The following is a 9,324-nucleotide window of genomic DNA, read 5'->3' as shown; positions in this document are numbered from 1 at the left end:
GGCAACCCAACTATTGACCAAAGACAATGATTCGGAGCTGATGCATATAAGGCCAAACTTGCGACGCCGAAGTACGCTATAGAGCTGTTCGGACTTTTATTGGCGACTCATTTGTTCCCATACCAAGCCCCTGGCAAGTTATGCCGAGGTGCGTCTTGTAACACAGCTGTTGCGGCCGTACTCATTGTATGAAGAGTATTTAAGATTAGCTCGGATAAATTTTACTGGGAGTGGAGCAATATGCCAATGATAAATTCATATAAAAAAGGAAGAACCACAACACGGCTATTTGACATGCTCGGGGTCGGGAACGGAGGAAAAGGGCATAGTACAGGCTCAAAATAACGAGTGCGGTCTACAAAAAGCTATTTTGGACCTCCTGTCGCATGTCTGCGCCGCCCGTCCTCTGGGAGGGGAGTTCTTAACGAAAGTAGCCCCTTAGGTGAGTGTACGGGTCCGAACTCCGATAGAGTCCGACTAGATGCTGTCCTCATGGTCACCTGTTTTTAAGAGATAATAAAGAAAAATATGGAAAACAGATAAAAAATGTTACGAGAATGTTTGCAGGGTTGTCCGTATTGTCCTTCCACCGGTGCCCATGGTATCTTGAGCGCATAGTGATGTATGCGTGGTGTGAATCTTGCCAGTATAGCGCGTGGGTGGCGGAAGCCGACCTGCTACTTCCGTTCCAGGAGTGGTCGAACTTCGGAGGGAAACTGTTTCTAGCCCCTGGTGTTCAGCTGGCGAGCCGCTCCATCGTCTTTATCGCCTGGTGGCCTCCTCCCATTGTGTTCGGCATTAAGCTTGCCTGCCTGCTTAAAGACCCAACAGTTTCTGTTGGTGTGATTAGCGGGCTTATCAGGGTGGCCGTGAATTTGACAAGGTCGGTCCAATATCCTGTCGAGGGTGGATGGTCCATCCTGGTTTGCCTTAAATGGCTTCTTCCATTGACCGGTTTTTGGATTGTGAAATCCGGCGTTGACCGCTGTGTCGCGTAATCTTTCACTATTGCCGCGACTGTTGTGTTCGTTAGTCGTGGCTTGCCGTTGCCGTCTCGGATTTCGGAAGTGCCCGGGTCGCTGGCGTTGTTGCTTTTATGAGCGAGCCAGTTGTCTTCTCCCGCACAAAAGCGAGTCATTAGAGCGGTAAGGGCTGTCATGGATTTAGGTCCTTCCTGGCCGAGGTGACGTGCTAGCCATTTGTCCCGGACACTGTATTTGAAGGCCGCAAGGGCTTCCACGTCCGGACAGTCGACAATTTGGTTCTTTTTGACTAAGAACCTAGTCCAGAGTTCCCTGGCTGACTCGCCGGGCTGTTGGACAATGTGACTTAAGTCATCGGCATCGGATGGCCGGACATATGTTCCTTAGAAGTTGTCACGAAAGGCGTCTTCCAAATCTTCCCAGCTGCCAATAGAATTTTCTGGCAAACTGTTTAGCCAGTACCGCGCTGGCCCGTTAAGCTTGATAGGCAGGTATTTAATGGCATGAAGATCGTCTCCGCGAGCTAGGTGGATATCGAGGAGGTAATCCTCAATCCATACTGCAGGATCTGTTGTTCCGTCGTATGATGCGATGTTGATGGGTTTAAACCTGTCTGGAAATTCGTGCTCCATTACCTCGTTGGTGAAGCAAAGAGGGTGTGCGGCTCCTCTATGTTGGGCCACACTATGAAGCACCTCTGTTGGATGTCGTTGGCGGCTTTGGGCGTGGTTGGCTCGGTTAAGCCCGGCTGATTGACCATCATCATTGGTCGGGGCATATCCCCTCGATCTGTATGTCGATCTTGTCTGTCCTGCTCCGCCCACTAAGATTTGGCGGATGTCGCGATTGTTTTCCTGAACCGTGTTGTTCTTACGACCGTATTGGTTAGTATGTTGTTCTGCTTGGGCTGCTGCTTTATCCGGACCGAACTGTGGTTGACCTGCCGCATTGTTCAATGGTGGAATGGGCTCCAACGCCTTGCCATCATGTGGAGGGAGCCACCTGTTCTTGGGGTGGCTTTTGTCCGGGCCACTAGGGCCGTATTCTATGGCGGCTAGGACCTCGGTCCATTTATGATTGAGCAGATCTTGGCTTGCTTGATGCTGCAGCTGTTTTATTCTTAGATTCCTTGTTGTGGCTATTAGCCGGCGTTTAAAGCGCTCCTGCTCGAGAGGTTCCCCCGGCACGATGAATTCTTCGTTGTCGAGGCTCTCCTCCTCCTCGGAGAGGGGAAGATAATTACTATCCTCCGAGTCTCCGTACATGACCTGTTCATCGGGGCTATCTTGCCCGCTTTCCTGGTCCTCCTGTTCGGATCCTGCCTCAACAGGGTCTTCGTTGTCCGGCGTATTATCACCTCCGGTGCTAGTATTGTTTTCTCTTGAGTGGCGTGACTGAGAGTGGCGCGGGGGGCACAGGTGTTCAGACTGTGTACCAGGAGGATTATCCTCGACTGGATCCTCCTTGTCATCGTCGAGATCGTCGTTGGGTGTGTCTACCATGCACACGTCATACCAGGAAGTGGTCGTCCCGCGTCTAGCGGATAGTAAGCTCTGGCCATGCCCCTCATCGTCGTCCAGACCGTCGATGTCTTCGGAGCAGAGGCCAGGCGTGTTGGTTGGGTCTTCGACGGTGGCTATGAAGTGGGTGGCAGGTGGGAAGCAAAATTCTCCATCGTCCACCGTCAGGTCAAACCGAACTTAGTTCGGCGATGATCCGTCTGCCAGGGATAGGTTTTTTTAGTAAGTTTAGTAGGTCGCCCATGGGCGAGTGTTGGAAGATATCCATGGCGCTGAACTTGAAGATCGATAACCGATTGAGTTCGGTATCCACGGGCTCGCAGGGTTCGGAACTCGATATCGGAGACGAGTCCGGGGTTCCGTTGGTGCAGGTATCGTATGAAGAGGGATCTGGGCGCAGCCCCAACGCCACGGACTCGGCGGCCCCCGTGATGGGGTTGAGTCTCCCACCTTCGGACGTCTTGATCTACTCCGGATCTAAGGCCAGAGTTGTTACAGGAGCTATCTCCTGGATGCGGCCCGAGGACAGGTTTAAGCCATGTTCAACAGGACGAAGGGGAGCGGTTGCCGCGGTTTCAAATCCGTCGAAGATCAAGTCGCCACGGATGTCCGCGACGTAGTTCAAACTTCCGAATCTGACCCGATGGCCAGGGGAGTAGCTGTCGATCTGCTCCAGATGGCCGAGCGAGTTGGCCCGTAGTACGAAGCCGCTGAATATAAAGATCTGTCCGGGGAGGAAGGTTTCTCCCTGGACCACGTCATGACTGACGATCAAAGGAGCCATCGAACCTTTCGTCGACGGCACAGTGGAACTCTCAATGAAAGCACCAATGTCGGTGTCAAAACCGGCGGATCTCGGGTAGGGGGTCCCGAACTGTGCGTCTAGGATCGATGGTATCAGGAGACGGGGGACACAATGTTCACCCTGGTTCGGGCCCTCTCTATCGAGGTAATACCCTACTTCCTGCTTGATTGATCTTGATGAATATGAGTGTTACAAGAGTTGTTCTACCACGAGATCGTAATGGCTAAACCCTAGAAGTCTAGCCTATGAGTATATGGTAATGAATCTGTCCTATCCAGACTATGCCCTCTAGTTTATATAGACACCGGAGAGATCTAGGGTTACATGGAGTCGGTTACATAGGAGGAAATCTTCATAATCGGTCACCTAGCTTGCCTTCCACGCAAAGTAGAGTCCAATTCGAACACGGGTATAGTCTTCGGCCTTCATGTCTTCATAGCCCATCAGTCCGGCCCAACAGATAACAGGCCGGACGCCCGAGGACCCCTTAGTCCAGGACTCCCTCAATAAGCCCCTATCTTCCTATGTGTCCGATTGAATTTTTTTGCTCATAGGTACGTTGTGAGTGTTACCAATCATAGAAGACTAAAAGATGGTTGAGTATGTGTACTTGCCAAAAGGCTCCGATATGTTACCCTTCTTGAAAATGTGATGAATTGTAGTTGCAAAGTTGACTGAGAACATATTTTGTTGGTTTTCAATAAGGTTTATGCTTTATACTTCGATGTTGTGATGAATTGTTACTTGTTCATAAGAAGTTATATGATAAAGTTTGTTGTTGTTATGATAATAAGCATGATGCTGCTACGTCCGTATTTTGTTTTTATCGACACCTCTCCCTCAAACCATGTGGACATGTTTTTCGATATCGGATTTCGCTTGAGGACAAGCTGAAGGAAATATGCCCTAGAGGCAATAATAAAGTTGTTATTTATATTTCTTTATATCATGATAAATGTTTATTATTCATGCTAGAATTGTATTAACCGGAAACTTAGTACATGTGTGAATACATAGACAAACAGAGTGTCCCTAGTATGCCTCTACTAGACTAGCTCGTTAATCAAAGATGGTTAAGTTTTCAAGCCATAGACATGTGTTGTCATTTGTTGAACGGGATCACATCATTAGAGAATGATGTGATGGACAAGACCCATCCGTTAGCTTAGCACTATGATCGTTTAGTTTATTGCTATTGCTTTCTTCATGACTATGAGATTATGCAACTCCCGAAAACCGGAGGAACAGTTATTGCTATCAAGCGTCACAACATAACTGGGTGATTATAAAGATGCTCTACAGGTGTCTCTGATGGTGTTTGTTGAGTTGGCATAGATCGAGATTAGGATTTGTCACTCCGATTGTCGGAGAGGTATCTCTGGGCCCTCTCGGTAATGTACATCACTATAAGCCTTGCAAGCAATGTGACTAATGAGTTAGTTACGGGATGATGCATTATGGAACAAGTAAAGAGACTTGCCGGTAACGAGATTGAACTAGGTATGGTGATACCGACGATCGAATCTCGGGCAAGTAACATACCGATGACAAAGGGAACAACGTATGTTGTTATGCGGTTTGACCGATAAACGTCTTCGTAGAATATGTAGGAGCCAATATGAGCATCCAGGTTCCGCTATTGGTTATTGACCGGAGATGTGTCTCGATCATGTCTACATAGTTCTCGAACCCATAGGGTCCACACGCTTAACGTTCGATGATGATTCGTATTATGAGTTTATGTGTTTTGATGTACCGAAGGTTGTTCGGAGTCCCGGATGAGATCACGGACATGACGAGGAGTCTCGAAATGGTCGAGACATAAAGATTGATATATTAGACCATGTTATTCGGACACCGGAAGTGTTGCAGATAGTTTCGGATAAAACCAGAGTGCTGGAGGGGTTACCGGAACCCCCCGGGGAAGTAATGGGCCTTAGTGGGCCTTAGGGGAGAGAGAGGGCAGCAGCCAGAAGGTGGCGCCCCCCCAAGGGGAGTCCAAATAGGACTAGGGGAGGGGGTGCAGCCCCTCTTTCCCTCTCCCTCTCCCTCTCCTTCCTTCTTCCCCCCTTCCACCAAGTGGAATCCTACTAGGACTCCTCTCCTTGGGGCGCGCCTCTAGGGGCCGGCCGGCCTCCTCCCTCCCTCCTTTATATACGGGGTAGGGGGGCACCCCATAGGCACACAAGTTGATCTTTAGCCGTGTGCGGTGCCCCCCTCCACAGTTTTACACCTCGGTCATATCGTCATAGTGCTTAGGCGAAGCCCTGCGCCGGTAACTTCATCATCACCGTCACCACACCGTCGTGCTGATGAAAATCTCCCTCGGCCTCAACTAGATCAAGAGTCGAGGGACGTCAGCGAGCTAAACGTGTGCAGATCGCAGAGGTGCCGTGCGTTCGGTACTTGGATCGGTTGGATCGCGAAGATGTTCGACTACATCAACCGCGTTATTAAACGCTTTCACTTTCGGTCTATGAGGGTACGTGGACACACTCTCCCCGCTCATTGCTATGCTTCTCCTAGATAGATCTTGCGTGATCGTAGGGATTTTTTTTGAAATACTACGTTCCCCAACAGTGGCATCTGAGCCAGGTCTATGCGTAGATGTTATATGCACGAGTAGAACACAAAGAGTTGTGGGCGATAATAGTCATACTGCTTACCAGCATGTCATACTTTGATTCGGCGGTATTGTTGGATGAAGCGGCCCAGACCGACATTACATGACCGCGTTCATGAGACCGGTTCTACCGCCATGCTTCGCACATAGGTGGCTAGTGGGTGTCTGTTTCTCCAACTTTAGTTGAATCGAGTGTGACTACGCCCGGTCCTTGTTGAAGGTTAAAACAACACACTTGATGAAAAATCGTTGTGGTTTTGATGCGTAGGTAAGAACGGTTCTTGCTAAGCCCGTAGCAACCATGTAAAACTTGCAACAACAAAGTAGAGGACGTCTAACTAGTTTTTGCAGGGCTTGCTGTGATGTGATATGGTCAAGACGTGATGATATATAAATTGTTGTATGAGATGATCATGTTTTGTAAAAGTTATCGGCAACTGGCAGGAGCCTTATGGTTGTCGCTTTATTGTATGAAATGCAATTGCCATGTAATTGCTTTACTTTATCACTAAGCGGTAGTGATAGTCGTAAAAGCAATAGTTGGCGAGACGACAACGATGCTTCGATGGAGATCAAGGTGTCAAGCCGGTGACGATGGTGATCATGACGGTGCTTTGGAGATGGAGATCAAAGGCACAAGATGATGATGGCCATATCATATCACTTATATTGATTGCATGTGATGTTTATCCTTTATGCATCTTATTTTGCTTAGTACGGCGGTAGCATTATAAGATGATCTCTCACTAAATTTCAAGGTACAAGTGTTCTCCCTGAGTATGCACCGTTGCTACAGTTCGTCGTGCCGAGACACCACGTGATGATCGGGTGTGATAAGCTCTACGTTCACATACAATGGGTGCAAGCCAGTTTTGCACACGCAGAATACTCGGGTTAAACTTGACGAGCCTAGCATATGCAGATATGGCCTCGGAACACTGAGACCGAAAGGTCGAGCGTGAATCATATAGTAGATATGATTAACATAGTGATGTTCACCATTGAAAACTACTCCATCTCACATGATGATCAGACATGGTTTAGTTGATATGGATCATGTGATCACTTAGATGATTAGAGGGATGACTATCTAAGTGGGAGTTCTTAAGTAATATGATTAATTGAACTTTAATTTATCATGAACTTAGTACCTGATAGTATTTTGCATGTCTATGTTGTTGTAGATAAATGGCTCGTGCTACTGTTCCGTTGAATTTTAATGCGTTCCTAGAGAAAGCTAAGTTGAAAGATGATGGTAGCAACTACACGTAACTTGAGGATTATCCTCATTGCTGCACAGAAGAATTACGTCCTGGAAGCACCGCTAGGTGCAAGACCCGCTGTAGGAGCAACACTAGACGTTGTGAACGCCTGGCAGAGCAAAGCTGATGACTACTCGATAGTTCAGTGTGCCATGCTTTACGGCTTAGAACCGGGACTTCAATGACGTTTTGAACGTCATGGAGCATATGAGATGTTCCAGGAGTTGAAGTTAATATTTCAAGCAAATGCCCGGACTGAGAGATATGAAGTCTCCAATAAGTTCTACAGCTGCAAAATGGAGGAGAATAGTTCTGTCAGTGAACATATACTCAAAATGTCTGGGTACCACAACCACTTGACTCAACTGGGAGTTAATCTTCCGGTTGATAGTGTCATTGATAGAGTTCTTCAATCACTGCCACCAACCTACAAAAGCTTCGTGATGAACTATAATATGCAAGGGATGGATAAGACAATTCCCGAGCTCTTCGCGATGCTAAAGGCTGAGGAGGTAGAAATCAAGAAGGAGCATCAAGTGTTGATGGTTAACAAGACCACTAGTTTCAAGAAAAAGGGCAAAGGGAAGAAGGGGAACTTCAAGAAGAACGGCAAGCAAGTTGCTGCTCAAGTGAAGAAGCCCAAGTCTGGACCTAAGCCTGAGACTAAGTGCTTCTACTGCAAAGGGACTGGTCACCGGAAGCGGAACTGCCCCAAGTATTTGGCGGATAAGAAGGATGGCAAAGTGAAAGGTATATTTGATATACATGTTATTGATGTGTACCTTACTAATGCTCGTAGTAGCGCCTGGGTATTTGATACTGGTTCTGTTGCTCATATTTGCAACTCGAAATAGGGGCTACGGATTAAACGAAGATTGGCTAAGGACGAGGTGACGATGCACGTGGGAAATGGTTCCAAAGTCGATGTGATCTCCGTCGGCACGCTACCTCTACATCTACCTTCGGGATTAGTTTTAGACCTGAATAATTGTTATTTGGTGCCAACGTTAAGCATGAACATTATATCTGGATCTTGTTTGATGCGAGACAGTTATTCATTTAAATCAGAGAATAATGGTTGTTCTATTTATATGAGTAATATCTTTTATTGTCATGCACCCTTGATGAGTAGTCTATTTTTACTAAATCTCAATAGTAGTGATACACATATTCATAGTATTGAAGCCAAAAGATATAAGTTTAATAATAATAGTGCAACTTATTTGTGGCACTGCCGTTTAGGTCATATTGGTGTAAAACACATGAAGAAACTCCATGCTGATGGGCTTTTGGAATCACTTGATGCCTGTGAACCGTGACTCATGCGCAAGATGACTAAGACTCCCTTCTCTGGAACAATGGAGCGAACAACAGATTTGTTGGAAATAATACATACTGATGTATGCGGTCCGATGAGTGTTGAGGCTCGCGGCGGGTATCGTTACTTTTTGACCTTCACAGATGATTTGAGTAGATATGGGTATATCTACTTGATGAAACATAAGTCTCAAACATTTGAAAAGTTCAAAGAATTTCAGCGTGAAGTGGAAAATCATCGTAACAAGAAAATAAAGTTTCTACGATCTGATCGTGGAGGTGAATATTTGAGTTACGAGTTTGGTCTTCATTTAAAACAATGCGGAATAGTTTCGCAACTCACGCCACCCGGAACACCACAGCGTAATGGTGTGTCCGAACGTCATAACCGCACTTTATTAGATATGGTGTGATCTATGATGTCTCTTACTGATTTACCGCTATCGTTTTGGGGTTATGCTTTAGAGACGGCTGCATTCACGTTAAATAGGGTACCATCTAAATCCGTTGAGATGACACCATATGAACCGTGGTTTGGCAAGAAACCAAAGTTGTCGTTTCTTAAAGTTTGGGGCTATGGTGCTTATGTGAAAAAGCTTCAACCTGATAAGCTCGAACCCAAATTGGAGAAATGTGTCTTCATAGGATACCCAAAGGAGACTGTTGGGTACACCTTTTATCACAGATTCGAAGGCAAAATATTCATTGCTAAGAATGGATCCTTTCTAGAGAAGGAGTTTCTCTCGAAAGAAGTGAGTGGGAAGAAAGTAGAACTTCATGAGGTAATTGTACCTGCTCCCTTATTGGAAAGTAG

This window comes from Triticum aestivum, chromosome 7D, assembly GCF_018294505.1.
Source record: "Triticum aestivum cultivar Chinese Spring chromosome 7D, IWGSC CS RefSeq v2.1, whole genome shotgun sequence".
Classification (NCBI taxonomy): Eukaryota; Viridiplantae; Streptophyta; class Magnoliopsida; order Poales; family Poaceae; genus Triticum; species Triticum aestivum.
This window is presented reverse-complemented; position numbering follows the sequence as displayed.